This window comes from Dipodomys spectabilis, unplaced genomic scaffold, assembly GCF_019054845.1.
Source record: "Dipodomys spectabilis isolate Male_0828 unplaced genomic scaffold, ASM1905484v1 ptg000259l, whole genome shotgun sequence".
NCBI classification, from domain to species: Eukaryota; Metazoa; Chordata; class Mammalia; order Rodentia; family Heteromyidae; genus Dipodomys; species Dipodomys spectabilis.
Genome location: NW_024870936.1, coordinates 2,849,390 through 2,869,719, shown reverse-complemented (window position 1 = coordinate 2,869,719; position 20,330 = coordinate 2,849,390). Strand labels below are relative to the sequence as shown.

The 20,330-nt window shown below is 32.8% G+C and overlaps 1 pseudogene; it reads left to right on the top strand.

Annotated features, from left to right (window-relative positions):
- The first annotated feature begins 6,568 nt into the window (after positions 1-6,568).
- On the top strand, positions 6,569-6,668 carry LOC122125059 (annotated as a pseudogene).
- Positions 6,669-20,330: the final 13,662 nt, after the last annotated feature.

Sequence of the window (20,330 nt, the reverse complement as noted above, 5' to 3'; positions counted from 1 at the left end):
ACAGGAAGCAATTTCCTTAATTACGTGCCTCTGTATACAATGAGAAAAATGCTAGGTTTGGGGTTTGTTTTTATTTTTGTTTTTTTTTTTTTATTGCTTTGTCATAAGGCTTGAACTCTGGACCTAGACACTGTCTCTGAGCCTGTTGAGCTCAAGGCTGTGTCCTACTACTTCAACCTCAGTACCACTTGTGTCTGGTTTTTTTCTGAGAAGTTTATCGGAGATAAGAATCTAGGGAACCTTCCTGCCTTGGTAGGCTTTGAACTGTAATCTTCCGATATTAGCATCCTGAATATCTTTGATAGATAAAAAGTATAAGTATAAATATTTGCAAGAATACCAGTGGAGGAAAAATGATGCAACCCAGTTTATAGTGGTGTTCTGTCCAGAACACGGAGGGCATCACAGTAGCAGAGTGGTAGTATTTTTCCCAATAGAGATAAGCTATTTGTGATGTGAATTAAGGGAATTTTGAGGTGCACCCTACAAGTTGGAAACTGTTGGTCTAGGATGACTTTATGGCATAAATTTTGGAATTGATGGTCATAGAAATAATAGCTTAATCTGATAAACAATTGCTTACTCTTGAAGAATTAATTACAACAGATGCTTTATAGTTTTATCTTATACCAGAATTTGGCTATTTTTCTGTTCACTTCTCAATCTGTAACACTCTATTGGAAAATGCATCTATTGCAGAATTACATAACATGCAAACAGGTACTATTTTGAATCTCTCAGGTATGGAATATTCAGAATTTGAAAGTGCATAGTTATTAGTCATAGGAAATTTGAAGAACAGACATATTCTGTCCTCTTAACAACTTATTTACTTTTCAAAGTTATGGGTTTCCATAGAATTAAACGGTTTTCAATTTTAGTATGAGAAAGTACTAATTTACTCTTTTTTGAAAATATTGGCAAGAATATTGTGAAAAAATTGTCTAGTTGGATAACATTCAAGTTGATGGCCCTCTGATAAAGAAGGGGTAATTAATTCAAATTAGTACTGATTTTTTAAAAAGTTACTACATAAGGAATAATATTTACTATACTAATACAGTGAAATTTTATTTCATGCAGGTTATTTTTTAAATTTAATTTTAATGTGAAAGTGATGTGCAGTGGGTTAGCAATTGTAAGGCAGTGAATACATAACTTTTCAAACTTGTTATCCCCTCTCTCATTTTTCTCACAATTTTCCTTCACCCCCAAACCCCTCACAAGTTGTAATGTACATTTCCAACATATTGTCCTCTGAGTATTGATATTGCATTGGTTTGCCCTTTGTCCTTGTCTCACTATTTTTTTTGTACCTCTTCCCTTCACAAATTAAGGTAAATGTATACACAATACAAAGGGTTCCAAAATCAAACACAGTAGGAGATAAACCATAGGGGAAAAACCCAAGGAAAATTGAAAGACATTGGACATTAAAAACAACAACTGCAAATAAATATTTTTTTCCATATCTTGGAGTTCATTTTGTTCAGCATCAGCTTATATCTTCATATATATTCATAACAAAGCCACTGGAAAATAATAGTTTCATGGATACTATATCATGAAAACAACATGTTAACTGTTTTTGATGATAAAGGTGGAATTAGGATTGGTAAATTCACGATTCTGATAAAGGAATTTCAAAAGAGTTTTTAAATTATGACAGGTAAATTTTAATTGTTCAAACTTTTTAACTTAGCCTATTAAGAAAATATAAAATTTCCTAGGAAAATAGGCTTTCATGCAAAGAAATTCATGGAGAGTTAGCTGAGAGGGAGCAATTTGGGTAAGATGGCTCATTTTCACAGTAAACAAACAAACCTCAAAAACCTTGCTGTAAATCCTGTAGGTTCCCATGAGAATTGTCTTTAACCAGGAAATATACTCCTACTGTGTGAAACAAGGTTGTAGTGGAATTTAAATTCAAAGTTTTTTTTTTTTTTAAATAAGACATCAAAATTTGTGAATTGACCTTTAATTACTAAACAGTAATTCTCTTAAAAAGATAATTTGGGTCAAAATATTTAGGGAGAAAGTGCCCTTCACAATGAAAGAACGTATTGAGTTTACACTTTTCTGTTTTAATATTTTCCACAATGTCTTTGCACGTGAAGCACTGAAACACAGAAAAAAATCTGATTGGATACTTCAAACCAATGATTTCACATTTCTAAGTAGCTCAAAAATATAATATTCTTATTAACATGAGATAGTGAAGACTTCTCTTATTACATAAGCCAAAAATTTTGGGGATCACAAAAGATTTGAGCAAATTGAAAAGGTAAGAAAACACGTTATTAGAAGCCCCAGATAAGCGTATTGGTTTCAGCAGTGGAGGGGACCAAAACTTTTTGATATAGATTGTCTTAATGTTTCTGCTACATAATGTGATTTTACAGAGCCTATTTGGCTCAGTATAATGCAGAACAAATTGAATGAAGACGTGAAAATAAATTGCACCTCCAAATAAAAGAGTTTTCAAAGAGAAACCATGAAGATGTAGCAGTGGGGGACGCCTTATCATCCTTCAGCTTCACTAGACTTGAAGCCAAGAAGCTGTGATTAATTGGAAATCAGGCAAGAGCTAAGAGGAGGACATAGAAGTAGGACATAGAAGTATCGTCCTTTGTAACAGACAATGTCATCCAAGGAATCGGTGATTTAACTCTATTCTTCTCCATACATCTTGTTGAGCAAATACAAGACCAAGAGGAAAATAAACTATTGAAATAATTTTGCAAAGAATAACTTCACTATTCCTGATATGGTATCTAAGGAGAGTCTTAAGAGAGAAGATAAAAGTCTTAAGAGAGAAGATAAAAGAGGAGTATTCTTAGGTTTCCTCTAAGCATCTTGTTAGCAAAAATATATCTTTGAAGTTAGAAGTGATTGAACCACAAAGTGGTGGAGTACTTATTTTTGTGGGCACTTTAGACACAAGAAGATTGCAAGGTAAAAGAAAAAAGAAAAAAATTATAGCTAAATATTTGTGAATATAGGTTCTTGGACTGGATTTTTGGAGACAAAGTTTTTCATTAGCGTTGGTCCTTATTAACATAGTTGTTGGGATTTCGTGGCAACCAAATGAAAAGGGGAAGTTTAATGGACTCGCTTGGACAAGTAAACAGCATGATAGAAAATAATGGCAAATAATATTTAATTAATTATTTTGAACAATTATTTTGTGAGAACAAAGAAGGAAAGATATAATTCAAAATCACTTGATGTTATTAAATGTATGAAAATCGAGTAGTGAAGAGATTAAGAGAAAACATAGAGGTCTGTTTTCTTTCAAGTGGAGTAATAGGTTCTTGATCTTGTTTCTTTCATTCTGTCTTCACAAGCTACGAAGTGTGCCTCAGGACTGGAGTATCCAGTTCAGACAAAGAGCACTCGCAGAATAAAATATTTACAGTAAATATAGGTGATTTATAACCTTAGACAATCTTTTTAAATCTGTTCAAAATTCTCCCCTACCCCAAACTGCCTTCTTTGAACAGCTTTGTTTGCTTTTCCAAAGAGTGCCCTTCATTAACTGCTTAAAATTTTGAGAGGTCATATTCATACCCTCTAGAGATTGTTGTTTGGTTGTGATTTTTGTGTGTTTTTGTTTGTTGTTGTGTTTTTTAACTGAATTTCAAAAGGTTGTACAAGTGTGTTACAATTAAATATGTCCATCTAATTGTCTAATGTTCCTGGATCAGAATCACTCCTATCAATCTCAACCAACCCTTTCTCCAAGATTTATTTCAGATTTACCACTTGCTTTATTACATATGTACATTGAGTATTCTAGCTGTACTTGCCCCTTGTTCCATTTTTCATTCATTCTATTTCTTTACTGTTGTTCCTCTCTGGTTTCAATTTCCTGATAGTCATTCCGTTAAACTGCCTGTTAATACTTTGAAACTCCATGGAGTTTCAATCCCACATATACTTGAACTGATGTCAGCTTATATTTCCATAATTCATTCCTTTGCAAGACTAAGACTGGAGATGTGAAGCACTTGGACATGATTTTATTCTCATTCATTTGGAAGATTAATCTTTAGTCAACAAGAAATTTTAAAAATGGCTTAGAATTTATTCCTAACTACCAGTTTTTATAAATGGCTTTGTACAATGGTGTGTGATTATTTTATTTTACATAGGATAATTTATTTCTTCTACCTATAAGTTTTGGAAAAAGAAGAAAAATAAATTTACTCCTTAGAGGATTATGATAAAAATAGAAGACAGATTTTATGTTTGTCACATCTCTCATCAGTACCCATATTCACGACTTAAAGTCATATTTCTTACTATGTTAGACAGATAGGGAAAACATGAAACAACATATGATAAGGCAATTATTAGTGAATTTTTAAAATGTACCTTCTTATGTGATGAAATTTACTTTATTAGCTAATATTTGGGTTTGAAATATGGGATGCTGATCTATTTAACACATTTCTGGAAGGCACCTACTGAACAACACAAATGGTGGGGGGTACTATTTCTACAATTTAATGAATGGTTGAACTTGTTCGTTATTACTTCTGGGTACGTAAATCAACTCTATTGTAACTTGCTCCCTACACTTGAAAACCTTGTAATGTCACTGTCATCTACTTGTCAAGTGTTATTTTGGCAAATGTGATTTTAAATAGCTTATTTGAAAATGAATATACTTTCAGGAGATTAAATGTAGGTTATCATTGGTTTGAGAATGACAACATTTTTATACTACAGAACCTAGTTTTACTGAAGTACCAGTGTTTTGAAGCACTAAAGATCTTCTCAGTTAATGTTTTTCTAAATTATATTTGACATCTAAATCAAGTTTCCCTAACCTTAGTAGACCAATTATGGATCTATCATTCCAGAAACTATTTTTTTGGCTGCACTGAAATCTTTCATTAATCATTAGGAGAGGGGTATTAAAAATAATCCTGTTCATTTGTGATTTTGTTCACTCTTATGGGCTGGTCATCTGTAAATTGAAAGTTTGAATTACAGTACTTTCTCTCAGATTTTGTGATCTCATCTTTCATTTTAAGTTGCCTTGCATTTCACAATTCATTATTGCTAATTCTTGTGAGGAATTGGGGCCCTGAAATATTATAGGAAATGAGAAATTGAGATGAATCTTCAATTATTTTCTGTTGGCATGTTGTATGGGCCTATGTCAGAAGTCTTGCCCTTGTTATCTGATGATGCAGATAACTGAGACCAGGTATCCTAGAACCCGTGGGTCCTGCAGACATCATAGCACCAAAATTTGGGTATAATCAGTAAGAATGTTTCAGAAATATGGAGAAAAACAATTTGGGACCAGTAAGTTAAAACAATAAACAGAGCATCAGAGTAAAATCCCTTATAGATTAGCAGAAAACAATATGTTATTTTACATGTGAATTCAGAAGACCACGAAAATTTAGAAGGTATCACAAGTTTATACCGAAGATATTGCATTGATACTTTTTATATTCTAATAAATATTCTAATCCTAATCATTTATGTTCCAATTTATTTATGGGAATAAATGTCAATATATTTGTCAAATTATCAATTCTAGTAATATTCATTTTGTGAAATTTAAAATCAGCACATACAAATATAAAATATATAAGTTTATATAATATAAAAATTCTTTTACATTGTTGTGTTGTGGTTAGGGAATCAAAGGCAACTCTGTTTTAAAGTATTATTCAATTATCTCTACCTCAGTTTTTGGTAGAGTTAGACTTAAAGATTTACCATTTGTAGATTTACAGCCTAGAGAAAAGAGGAAACACTGTGATTAAAACATTATCAATTTAAGGTCTAATATCGAGGAGAAACATATGGACTTTTCCAGGAGCTATGGAAATATTTGGTGATAGAAAGTCAGTAGTGTAAGTTCCTGCCTGGTTGGATTATAGACAGGCCAGGACAGTAGGTAATCATGCATATGAACAATTTTTTCACCTTCTTTGCTTTAGCTACTTTTGAAATGATAAGTATAATAACCAATTATATTTCGATAAAATGCCTTCCATTCTGAACAATTCTGTCTGAACTGTTCATCTTTCTATGATCCCTTGTAACTAAGATTAGTTTTGTTCCAGTAAGACAATCTATGCTGTCAGGGTAAGATATTCTGTTTGGTCTGTTCCTACATGGAAGAAAGGTAAAGGTTCAAGTAGACATTTGTCCCACAAGACTTCATTTGGGAAATTTTAAGCTGCAGAAGATTAGAAGTAGCTCTTAAGCAAGGCTTACTTTGAGTCCATTAGCTCAACAAAGCTAACTCAGTTGATAAATAAGTACTTGAAAAGCCATCACCTTTGGACTTAGCTTTAAAGGCTTCAAAGTATGATCAAATTTAAAATGAAAACGACAAAATAGTCATTGCCCAAAAATTTTTAAATGTGAGCAATCGACCAAACTATATAAGTTTTTCCCACTATACACAGAATTTTAGAGAAATAAGATCAATAGCATTTTTAGGAACAATAAGGGTTCCTTGTTACAAATAGGCAACCATGGATATATGCCTGTATAAAGATTGCATCATTAAGTATTTAAATTTATAGTACACTACATGCTTCAGCAGCAGGTCTACCCAAATTACAACAGTACAGAGATTAACATGACACTTGCACAAGGATGATATGAAAATTTGTGAAATATTCCATATTTTTCATTCTTCTGATGCAAGAAATGAAAAATAGTTATTAAAAAGTTCATTACAAAAATAGAAGTGTAACAATACATGTAATTCATAGAATTAAAGGTTAATTTGACATCAGTGTATTAAATCTTCACCTTAGAAAGGCCCTTACATAGCATAACTTTTACAAAACTTGAAATTAGATAACATTGTCATTTTATCCCAAAGAAATAAAATAATAAAAAGACCTAGAAAAAAAGGAATCTTAAACTTTGATATGGAATGCAATCTGAAAGGACACATTTATTAATGAATCTATACATTATATGACAATGTAGAATTCAAAGTATTATATCTAGGAGCTAATGAAATAGATTATGGACATTATACAAACATAGATATACTTTTTTCAGAAAAGCACCAGCAACATCTTTAGTTTCTATACTATTCATTTCAACAGATAAGTTAAAATTATGTCTGATTTAAAAAAATTACAAACTCTGCAAAAATCTTTATAGATGTATACAAACAACTCTTGAATACATTTTGACATCAAAGTCAGGCAATTCACTTGGAAGAATACCATGAAATCCATGCATTTTTAAAGTAAGATAATGCTGTCGCTTTGTATTGTGAAAAAAAATTTGAAGGGACACAAAGGATGGACTGGCATTTTTGAAAGTTAAGAAAGTTAACCAAACCATTACTAAGAAGGAGAACAATTTGTACAGCCTTCCACAACTTCAAAATGGTAGTGATACATACTTATCCTTTTGGCAATATCAAATGCAGTTTCTTCCAAGTTGTTCTTCAGACCTGGTTTGATACAATGGTTCAACAGAAGGAGATACAGCTTCTCTTTGCTATTTCTATTCCCAGCAGCAAGATGCAAGGGGGTCAAGAGGCCTTTAGTTTGGGGATTGGTATCCGCATCATGATGAAGTAAGAAAGAAGCCACTCTGGTATTATTCCACATATAAGCACTGTGCAGGAGTGTCCAGCCATTCAGAGTTATTGCATGAATATCTGCTTTGAGCTACCAACTCATGGACAATGTCTAAGTGTCCACTCTAGGCTTTCTTATGAAGAGGGGTATACTCATCCTCATCCCTAGTATTCATCTGGGTGGCCTTTTTGGAAAGTAGTCTCCACACCATAGTAAGCCAATTAATTTCGGTATCCCAAAGAAGAAATTTGCTTGGATCCTACTCCATTTTTTCTTGCAATTGATACCATTCCTCACTTTTTCATCTTGTTCCTTGTCTTCGTCAGAATTGCCTAACCAGAGACTTTGAGTGCCAGTGGGCATGAGATGTCCATGTATTTCCCCAATAGTTCACATTGGTTGAACTGGTAACAAAAATTTGGGGAATTTTCTGCATATGTTTTTTCACCATGATTTATTTTCTTTTTCCATTTTTACTATTCTAACTGAAGAGTAGAGAATTGATAGCAGAGGAAAGATTTTCCTCAGTATTCAAAGGTACAGACTGAAAATGAGGACTAGTGGTGATGTCTTCATGTGCATCTTATACTAGGAATGAGAAAATAGGAAACAATGCCTTCTATGTAAATGATTTGGGAAATACGATGTTATAGTGTAAGAGAACTCACTATTCAACATATGGGTTTTAAGAGCTTTCTAGTATCTTTCTAATGTTGGTATCCAATATTAGAAAAAATGTATAATGCAGTAGTAAAATAGAAGTGCTTTGTTTGACTACCTAAATTCTTGTTTTTTGAAAGACACTTGTTTTCATCTATAAATAGGACTGTCTATTGTCTTCAGGTGATTTTGATGATCGAAGATGCTTAATGAGAAGTCAAAATGTATTAGTGGTCCTTTGCTATCAATTAAATTATTACTTTTTCTAATTGGAGAATATAATGATCAAAGCAGTAGTTCAGAATCAGCAAGCAATAGTTCAGAATCATGCTTCAAGTGCAAGTGAATCACCAGTAAGTAATCCTTGATTCTATTTTCAACAAAGTTTTGTCACAGATACAATCTGCCTGCCTTCTCTAGCTGCTTTCGTAGCCTGGACCTATTCCTTCATTGTACAGGAAAATTGTGATTCAACTGATTTCAGTCAGATCTGTTAGTAAAATCATCAAGTATTTAGATTCTTTTTTTTAAAATTAGCTGTGGGGCCTGAACTCTGAGCCTGGGCACTGCCCTTGAGCTCTTCAAATCAAGGCAAGTGCTCTACCACTTGAGCCACAGCACCACTTCTGGATTTTTCTGTTTATGTGGTGCTGTCTTGGGAAATGGCAGAGCAGAATGTGAAATGATGCAACCAAAAATATAAAAGCAAAATAAATTAGGATAATTATGGAGCAATCATATTGTCTATGAAAACCATGAAAGAGAGAGAGGAAAAGAGATACAGATGTACAATGACCTAGCTAGCCACAAAATCCATGCTTCTAACCAATTTACAGAGCAAACAATTTTTTTATATTTTAAAAGAGATGGAAAGAGAATTTATATATTTACTTGAAATTAGTAAATAAATTTTTAGTTGCTTACATAAAGAGAAATATCTTTGACCAAATTACAGACAAGAATCTTAATCTTTGGGCTGGGAAAATGGCTCAGTGGTAGAGTGCTTGCCTTGCAGCTTACTAAAGTGTGGAGTCTACTTTCCAAAATGGCCACTCATATGAATACTAGGGATGAGGATGAGTATACCCTTCTCCATTGGGCAGCCTAGAGTGGACACCTAGACATTTTCCATGAGTTGGTATCTCAAAGCAGATACTCATGCAATAACTGTGAATAGCTGTACACCCCTTCACAGTGCTTATATGTGGGACATATTGCAACAGCCCCTCCACCCCACCCCACACACATATACACACACATCTTCAGATTTCTTCTTAAGTATTTTTGTGTATGGTCTTAAGAATAAATTTTCATTACTAACTTGAATTTCTGACAGGACAATATCATCACTGTACATCTTGCTTCTAGGATCTCAGTTTTAAATTACTATCTAAGTATGTGCATTACATAAGTATAGGAAAATGTAGGAGCCACACAGGTGGCTCAGGTCTTTAATCCTACCTAATCAGAAAGATGAAATCTGATGATTGTGCTTTGAAACCAGACCAAGAAATAAACGTATATTAGATTATGATTTGAAAGTGACCACAAAAGCTTGGAATGGAGCTGTAGTATGATCAGTAAAATTGTAGCCTTGAGAAAACTAAAACAAAAAAAATAACAAATTCTGGGACAGAGCCAGGCCCTGAGTTCAAGCTCTAGTATTAGCACCAAACTAATGAATGAATGAATAAATGAACTAAAAATAAATTAAGTGGTCACATGTGAGAGAGACAAGTAAAATGTAACAACCGTGGTGACTGGATTATGTATTATTTTGTAATAAGGCAAATTATTATTTTTCCTAATCACTAATATTTTATTTGAACTTTTTTGTACAATAAACCCTGAATTTGGCATTCATGTATATGTGTGTGTACATGTGCGCACATGTGTGTGTGTGTGTGTGTGTGTGTGTGTGTGTGTGTGTGTGTGTGTGTGTGTGTGTGCGGTTGCAATTTTTCTTGCCAATGTGGACAGAGTGAGGCTGAAAAGAGCTGTGTTGCAATGTTGTTATTTATCAATGTTCCGTCCTGTCATTTCAGTAGAAGCACACTTCTGTACATTTTATTTGTCAAATAATAACATCATCATAATCAAAGCATTTACACCATTAAGTTAGATAAAAGAGATCACTTTCAGCTCTTAGTATATGCTAGGAAAGAAGATACTCATATAAGTAGGTAGTAAGTTATTGCTGAAAGATGACTGTCAGTACAAAATATGTATTTGACCTCTTAAATTGGATATACTTTTAAGATATACTCATGGAGTGATTTTGACCAACTTGACAAAACAGGTATTACTCTCTGGTTATTCCTGTGAAACTCAAGGTGGATAAACTCTTACCGGATTTCTGTTGAAAATAACATTCTTTGTAAGATTGTATCTATTCACACTAAGATAATAAACTCCGTATTTTTTAAGTTTGAATATCCCATCATATTGACTGAAAATCAGTATTGTGGATATGTTTGTTAGATATACATTGCAAAAACAAACAAAAAGCATGCGTCACCTCCAGATTGTGGATGCATTTGAAGTAAGAAATATGCATTTTAATTAGTTATTATCATATATAAATCTTTTTCAGCTCTAACTCATAGCCTCACTTACTATTATTTTAATCTTTATTTGATTACTTCATCTATCCCCTAAATTATAACAAGTGAGTTAAATACAAAGGCAAATATGTGGTTTGACTTTGTCATGCATGTGTGAGGATGCACAATATGGGCAAATAGATAGATTGGAATTAATAGCAATTATCCATTTTGTTAAAGTAAATATGGTTTTCCCAAACTGATTCTCACAATTCATATTCCATTCAACAAAAAGAAACGTGTAACAATTCCCTTTGTTTTGCTCCTTATTAACTTTGTTTCCATTTTATTTTATAATGAAGGATGATGTCATAAATCTATTGTAGATGCAAAAATATGTTAATATATTTCTAACTGTATGCATTGATCTATACATACACACATATATTACACAGGTTATAATGATAATTTATAACTTCTGTAGCTATACAATTTACTAAATTATTAAAAAACATCGACGGCTCATGCCTGGAATCCTGGTTACTCAGGAGGCTGAGATCTGAGCCATCCTGAGTAGGAATTTGAAGCCATCCTGGGCAGGAATGCCCAGGAGCCTCTTATCTCCAAACAACCAACAGAAAATCAGATTTGGAACTGTGGCTCAAAGTATTAGAGTGTTAGCCTTGAGATAAAAAGCTCAAGGACATCACCCAGGCTCTTCATTCAAGAACTACAATCTACCCAAAAAAATCTATTTAATTTACACCTGTGTAAGTAAAGTATTTCCATCATCCAAATGCACATCCATGCTCATTTGCAAGATAACTCTGTTTTGTCTGAAGTACAACTAAACATTATCACTAAAGTAGCATTGGAACTTGGGTTCATTCTATCACTCTAATGGATTTTTCTACACTCAAATAGTCAAGTGTTACAATTGTTCTAATTATTTAAAATCATAGCTTTTTCTTTAATACCCCTAATATTAGAGTTTGAATTGAGTGTTTTGTGCCCCTTAAATGGGTGTTCTTACAACTTTTTCATGCCCCCAGCCCTAAGTTTTCCTGATTATTTTTCAGCTAGAAACTGGCTTCCTACTTGTGTATGAAATTGAGCTTAGTCCACTTGATGTTATTCTTCCTGGAATTTCGAATAACAGTGCATGGCATTGTGTACAGAATTTTCTGTTGTCTGGGCTTTAGCCACTATCCTAAAAACAGTGCACTCCCATGAAGTCAGGAATTTCATAAGCTTGTCATAGCTGATTTTTTTTAAATCTTTCATTTCCTGCAGGTTCTTGAGTACTGAATTAATTTGTGTTTTCTAAGGTTGTTTTGTTTCATTTGAATCTATGTGTTGAGTTGTTCCTCACTTTTCCTTTTGTTTCTTTCCCTCAAGTTCTTAGCTAAAGTGCTGAGAAATCAATTCTTCTTTCTCAAAGTAGTCAGGATGAACATTATTTATTCCAAAACAATTTCAGTATCTATGAATGTTATACACATGCTAAGCGCTGAGAAGGGTGTTTTTATTTTCATGTCAGGCTTTGGCATACACAGACAGATCATGAAATATATGAAGAAAATAAAAGTACAGATGAATGCCAGGAGGAGAATAAACTATTATTAATTGTTTGACAGAGGTTTCTCTTCTAGTGAAAGAAATATAATGCTTGATGCAGGATTTCACAAAATCATATTGCTAGGAGGATCCTAAACAATCATCAAATACTACAGACTTGAGAGTGATGAATTGACTTCCTGAATAATTTACTTTTGGGTCAAATAAAAGCAGGCTTCCAAAAAGAGAGTAGATTTTAGAGAAACATGATGGATTTTATGTAAATAGGTCCTTAGCTGATTTTGTTAATTTGTGAACTAATACAGGGAAATAAAGTACAGCAAGGTAAAAAAAAATAAAGAACGTCACTTTGAAATACTCATTTGTGTTTGTGTATGTGTGCATTCATGTGCGAGTACGCACGTGCACATGTGCATGTGCTCATGCATGCATTCACCATTCTTGAGCCTTGATAGTGCCTGGGAACTATTCCTCAGCTTCTGTGCCCAAAGATAGTGGTCTACCACTTCAGCCACTGTTACAATTCTGGTTTTTTTTTTTTTTTTTGAGATAATTGCTTGCATTTTCATGATTTAACAGCGGTCTTCAGATCTCAGACTCCCGAGTAGCTAGCTAAGCTTATTCAGCCTCTGAGTAGCTAGTTAAAATTCTGCCTGTCCTCTAAGCTGCACTGCTCTTTTATTCTTTTCCTGAGATATTCACAAGCCTAAGTCAAATATATGTCTAGTTGTTTTAAAAATATTCTTACTGTTTGGCACCAGGGGATCCCATGTGTACTCTTAACTACTTGAGAACAGAACTCAAGCCAAAAGTTTAGTGGACTTACTTCTCCATCTCTAGCTGAGTGAATTGGATCATTTCCATCATCCTGCACTATCTAGAGACTAAGATTGGAAGGACTGCGGATCCAGGCCAGTCAAGGTAGCAAGCTAAACAAGTTGGTGTGCAATTCTGTTGCCACTGATGATGGGAAGGCTAAAAGAACAGATCAGGGGTATGTTTTTGTGAAAGGGAACCCCTATCCTAAAATTAACCACTGATACCACTCTGGCCTAGAAAGTTGAAATCCCCACATTTTCCCACAACGAAAATAAGTATGTACATTAACATCCAAAATCTTAATACAATCTGTTCTTTGCTCTAATATCAGCTTTATATAATTATCATATGATGTGACAGAATAATTTCTTCATTAAACTTATGATAATTTAAAAGACCTAGAAAATTCTTTCTCACTTATTAAGTGAAAATGAATGGCAAATTGAATCATTTCTTACATATTTGACTACCACTATAAATTCATCTTATGATTATTATTAATAGTAATATATTCTGAGTTATTACTTTACTTTTTAACAGTTTTTAAACTTTTTGCTTTTCAGCTGAAGTTGAAGTATTTAAATAGTATCATCAAAGTATATTCCTTAGGTATTTAGGGCAGTTTTTTACAAAGTTTTTAACAAATGGCTTGTAAGAATTCTTAATTGGTATATCATTTGGTTTATTTTTAATTTCAATATAATTTTATTGTAATGGTAATGTACACAGGGGTTACACTTACATAAATGAGGCAATGAGTACATTTCTTCGGGAAGGAACATTGTTATATCTTCCATCGATATTTTTGTACACTCAAAACAAGAACTACAGATGCTTTTGCTGTTGCTATTGATCAATGGGTACTTTTGCTTTCTTTGTTCATGCATTTTTTATTATAAAATTGATATACTGAACGTTTACACTTAATTAAGTCAACTAAAGAGTAGACTTTCTTTTCTTTTCTTTTTTTTTTTTTTGGGGGGGGGGTCCGGTTGTGGGGCCTGAACTCTTGGTCTTGGCCCTGTCCCTCAGCTCTTCAGCTCAAGGCTAGAGCTCTACCACTTGAGCCACAGCGCCACTTTCGGTTGTTTTCTTTTTGCTTATGTGGTGCTGAGGAATCGAACCCAGGGCTTCATGCATGCAAGGCAAGAGCTCTACCACTGAGCTACCTTCCCAACCCCTACTTCATTTTATCTTCTGAAGTTCAAATTTTGAGCTTAAATGTTTCCTTTTGTTTCTTTAGGGTAATTCTTTTTTCAGAGTTTTAGGATCAGTTAATTTAATTTTGCATGATTTTTACACATGTAAATTATTCAGACAAATATATTTTGCCTTAAAAATATTTAACGTGTGGCTATTTAAAAATTATTTTCTTAATTTTTATATGGTTAGTGAATTTAAATACATTTATTTTCTTATAGTTATAAACGTATTTGTCCAGGTAACAAATACTTACTGTATTTTCAAGAAGCACACACTTTATTAAGAAAGGCTTCATTACCTGATCACTTTTTAGAAATATTTGTACTTGAATTTAAAAAAAAAAAATTTTGAGCTCGGCATGGTGATTTGTTGCATCCATTTTCTAGCTATGGTGGGAAGTGTAAATAGGGTTTGTAATTCTAGAAATACCGAGAAACTCTGTGACCTTATTATAAAACTATTCAGAGTGAAATGATTATAGATATAGCCATCCCTAGCGTTATATACAGCACCTCGCTATCATTTTCTATATCTTCCGTTGAAACACCAGTAACATCAATCTTTTGTCAAAATAAAAGGACACATGTTTCAAAATGTTTATTATTTAAACTCATATGCAAAGGTTCTCATGTCTTCTATTAATTTTCAATTTACTTAATCTATTAAAATCCAAGTATATTGTGATTATTTTATTTCTACTTAACTTTTAAATAGTACGAGCAATATTATGATTTCATATAATAACATACTTTTACAGTTTGTGATGATTTCCTCCGTTTAATATGATAAAATCAATATTCCAAATGTGTGTATGTGGTGTGTGTGGGGTGTGTGTGTGTGTGTGGGTGTGTGTTTATGTGGTTTTTGTGTGTGTGTGCTTTGTAATGCTTGGGAGTTCACACCATTGCTTCACATATACAAAGCCAATGGTTTACCACTGACCTATAGTCTCGAGTTATAATCCAAATAGTGACTTTCAAACGTTCATTCCTAATACGCTTTGTCAAAATTATATATGGTAAAATATTATCCATATTCTATCCACGCTAGCAATTTTTATTGTTATTTAGAATATTTCCACTACCTTTCCACTTCCAAACTCTTGTGTTTGTTATTGATAAAGGTTTTACTTTGCTTCTTTTCTCTCTTCATTCTTTTTCCCTTTTAGAGTTTAACTAATTTTCTCTTATTTCTTTGGAAATTAATGATCATATTCCTATTACACTTTCTTAACATTGTAACAGGTATATACAATGCTTTAATTTCTATTTTAATTTTTCCCATTTTCACTGACTTTTAGTACAAACTATTAGATGGATTTAAAAGAAACTTGTCTCAGGACACTTTATTTTTCTCCTTCTCTTCTCTGAAGTCTTTCTGTTTTTTAAAACTCACTATCAATGACATATAGCTCCTATGTGGTACATCATTCTTTCCCTTCTTACTCTCCTCTGTTGTACAGCTCAAGTTGTTATCATTCAGCTTTGTCATGCTACAGTGTTATCTAAATCTTAACTCATTCCTAAATTAATTTTAGTTGTTTCAAGTATTCTCTGAAGACATTTTTCTATATATAATATCTGAGGTCTTGTGTTTTTACAAGGTACAAAATATGAGTGAGTATCAAACATCTAGATATCTCTGTAGAATATTGTTCCACCTGCTCAGTAAACTCGTATGTAAATTCAAGGAATACAGGTCAGTCAGAACAATCTTGTAAAATGGTGTAGGTTCAGCCTTCATACTAGTTTTGAATCTTTTTACCATGTTTAGTAGTGACGACAACATAGTTCTACTACAAGAGCAGACATATTGAAGAATGTAACAGATTTGTCAAAAATAAATTCTTAGTTTTATGGTCAATAGATTTTGAAAACTATCCTATGACTTTATGAAATAAAAATAGAATCTTAAATGGGTGTATTGGCACTATTGTCTCTCAAGATTTAAAGAATGATCTTAGACTACTACTTCAATCATTTTTTGTTTCTTTTGTTTTGTTTTTTGTCACTCATGGGGGTTGAACTCTGGGCTTAGGCGCTGTCTGTGTGCTCTTCAGCTCAATGCGAACACCCTACCACTTGAGCCACTGCACCACTTTTGGCTTTCTAGTGGTTTATTAGAGATTCGAGTCTCATGGACTTTCCTGCCAGGGCTGGCTTTAAACCATGATCCTCAGATATCAGACTCCTGAGTAGCTAGGATTACAGGTGTGACCTACAGGCGCCTGGCCTACCTCAATCCTTATACAAAAATTTAAAATAAAAAATGATTATCAAACTAAATGTGATATGTAAAAACCTATAAGAGATAAACGAAAAAATTGATGACATTGTATCTGTAAACGTTTCTAAATGGAAAACATTAGTGGCTAAAGAAAAGCAAGAATATACTGGATTATATCAAGTGATAGCCTTTCATAATTCAAAGGACACTATAACAGAAATGAAACCATATCCAACAGAAACAGGGAACATATTTGTTAATGCCACAATGTGAATGCTACAATGATTCTGAATCTTAAGTATTTTTATATCTTCTAATTCTATATAACTTTTCCTGAATAGGATATTTCTTTAAAGAACACGTGTAAATTACTAGTCAATAGGATTAGCATATGAAATAAGTTCCTCTTCAGTATCTAAGAAAAAAGACAAAGAAAACTCACTAGTATGACCCTTATATAAAAGATGACACAAAATATAGTAATGCATTTGTGGAGAAATTGATAAACTCCACATAATGATCGATTTGTATAACACTGCAATCATTTTAGCAAGCAAGTTTTCAAGTCTTAAAGGTCAAAAAGAATTGTATAGCATCCATTCATTATACTTCTATGAATGTATTAAGAAGTAAAAACATGTTTGGACAGGGAATTGTAGTTCATTGACAGTGCACTAGAATAGTATGTGTGAGACCCTGGAAAAAATCCCCAAAATAAAATTTTGAAAACACACACTATAGAGGGTGTATGCTGGACAAATTCCTTTAACAGAATTTTATATCTATTTTAATGTCTGTTCTAAAATTTATAGCATTTCTATTTGAAGAAATGCAAGTTTGTGAAAATTAGGCTTTGAAAACCTATGAAGGTAAAATTCACATCCAAAGCACTAAAACGTATACAATAAAAGGAGATAATATATTGCAAGTGAATTACATGTCAGCAGAATACGTAAAGAGACGTTTTTGGTGTTGGCTAAAAACTCTGTAAACTACAGCGTTTAAAACAAAGATGTGATTTCTGTTTATTTTGAGGGTTTTTTTGTCTGTTATTTTGAGTTTATACAGAGATAACTCAATCAAAAGTGTATGTGATAACTGGAATACCTAGGAATTATGCATCATTTGTAAGTAATTGATAACCTTTTCTGGAAGAAACTTTTAGCAAATGACAGAAGACACAAATCTATGCATCTGCATTTTATGAAAGCCATTGGAGCACTAAAGTAGGAAAAAGCCAAGTAAATATTTTGCATGTATTCTATTGCTCTCTCTTTAACTTGAAAGTTATAGATTATGTGTTTTTATATTCTATTGGGACAATGATCTGCTGTCACTTATTTTTTTCTCTTCCCCTTCTTTTGCCCTTCCACTTACATAATTATTATTTAAAGAGACATACTTGACCTTGCATTTCTAAATTCTTCAAAATTATCGGAACTACTTTATACCTCTGGCAGCCTCCTATATCTTTCTCAAGGGAAATATTTTTGTCACTACCATTTTTATCCTCTATGATATTGGATATCTTCCTGTCTAATTCACTGCAAGATATACATTAGACTCATCCAGATATCATCTCAACACTCGTACTACCATAACATCCTATCTTACTTAGAAATCATGCTTTTAGAATGTCTGGGGAAGTGGCATCTCTCATTTTTGAATGACCTTAAGTGATACTTACAAGCAGTCATGTTTTAAAACAATATGACACTCAGTAGATGAATGAATTGAGAAAATGTGGTTTATGCATGCACGGTGGAATTTAATGCTTCCAATTCATACGGAAATGGAAAGTCTTGGAAAAATCAAACTAAGTAAAACAAACAAGACCCAAAGAAACAGATTCCGTGGTTTCCTCATTTGTAATGAGTAGGAAATGTCTAGGATCTCCTAGCAGTGGAGCAGAATTGCTCAATAACTATGTATGTATGACCATATAAGATGATGATGAGCAAAATGAATTCCTGTATACGGAAACAGAGTTTTTTCTTTGTGGTTGTTGTTTTTAATGTACTATGTGATTTCTTATTGCTTTTGTGTTTTCCCTTTGGTTTATCCCCAGTTATATTTGATTTCAATATCCTGTGTATTGTATATACATTTATCTTCATTTGTCAAGGGAAGAGGAACAACGAAATGGCGAGACAAAGAACAAAGACAAACCAAAGCAATAGCAATACTCACAAGACAACATGTTGGAAATTTACATTACAATTTGTGAGGGGTATTGGAGTGAAGGAAAACTGTGAGAAAAATGAGGGAGTGGGTAAAAAGTTCAACATGTTATGTATTTCCTACCTTACAATTACTGCAACACCTTCTACCTATCACCTTGACAATAAAATTAAATTAAAAAATGAGCTGCATAAAATGTAATTTCACTGTATTGGTATAATAAATATTATACTTTGTGTATGACCTTTTTACAAAATGAACATTTTGGCTGCTAATTTGAATTAATTACTCCTTTCTTTATGAGAGGGTCATCAACTTGAATATTAGCAAACTATACAATATTTTCAGAATATACTTGCTATCATTTTGAATAAAAATTATTTTAGTCTTGTCTCATACTAAAACAAAAGTAGTTCAATTCTGTTGAAACTCCTAACTTTTAAAACTGTATAATTGTTAAGAGTACAGAGTATAGGTGTTCTTCAACATTCTTATGACTACTAACTACTCATTTTCAAATTCTGAACACACCATACTAGAGACATTCAAAACAGTACCTGTTTGCGTTTTATTTAATTTTGCAATAGGTGCAGTTTTCAATGGGGCGTTACATATTTAAATTCAACAGAAAAAATAGCCACAGTCTGGTAGAAGGTAATATTATGAAGTATCTATAATAATTCCTCAAGAGTAAGCATTTGTGAGCTATTATTTCTATGACCATCAATCCCCAATTACTATGCCATAAAGTCATCCTAGCCCAACAATTTCCAACTTGAAAGGTGCACCTTAATATTCCCTAAATTCCCATCATGACAACGTATAACTTTTGTAAAAAATACTACACTTCTGCTAATGTGATGCCCTTTGTATTGTGGAAAGAATACTACACTAAATTTTGCTGCATCATTTTCCACCCAGTGTTATTCTTGAGATCAGAACACTTGCAAATAATATTTATAGTTATATATTTTATCTATCATAGATATTCAGGAGATCTGAATGTCTGAATATTAAGATCTGAAGATTATGGTTCAAAACCCACCCAGGCGGGAAGGTTCCTTAGATTCTTATCTCCAATAAACTGCTCACGAAAAGCCTGACACAAGTGGCACTGAGGTTCAAGTGGTAGAGTAATAGCCTTGAGCAAAAACAGGCTCAGTGACAGTGGCCAGGCCTAGAAGTTAAGCCCTAGAACAAACCAAACAACAAAAACAAAATAAAAACAAACCCTAAACCTAGCATTTTTTCTCATTTTTATACAGAGGTACATGATTAAGGAATTTTTTTCCTGTGTTATGTATAGGTAGAAGAAAAAAGATGTCACAAAGTTACTCTCTTCATACCATGTTACAGCAGAATCTCAAAAAAATTTTCTTTATCTAAATTTATAAATTAATAGCATCAATTTGTTGGCAACTTTGTCTAGATCATTCACATTATCATGTTACTTATGAACTGTTGGAATTAACTATTAACTAAATTCTAAATATATCTCACTTGAAAGAATATTTTAGGCAAATAGAATGCCAGAATC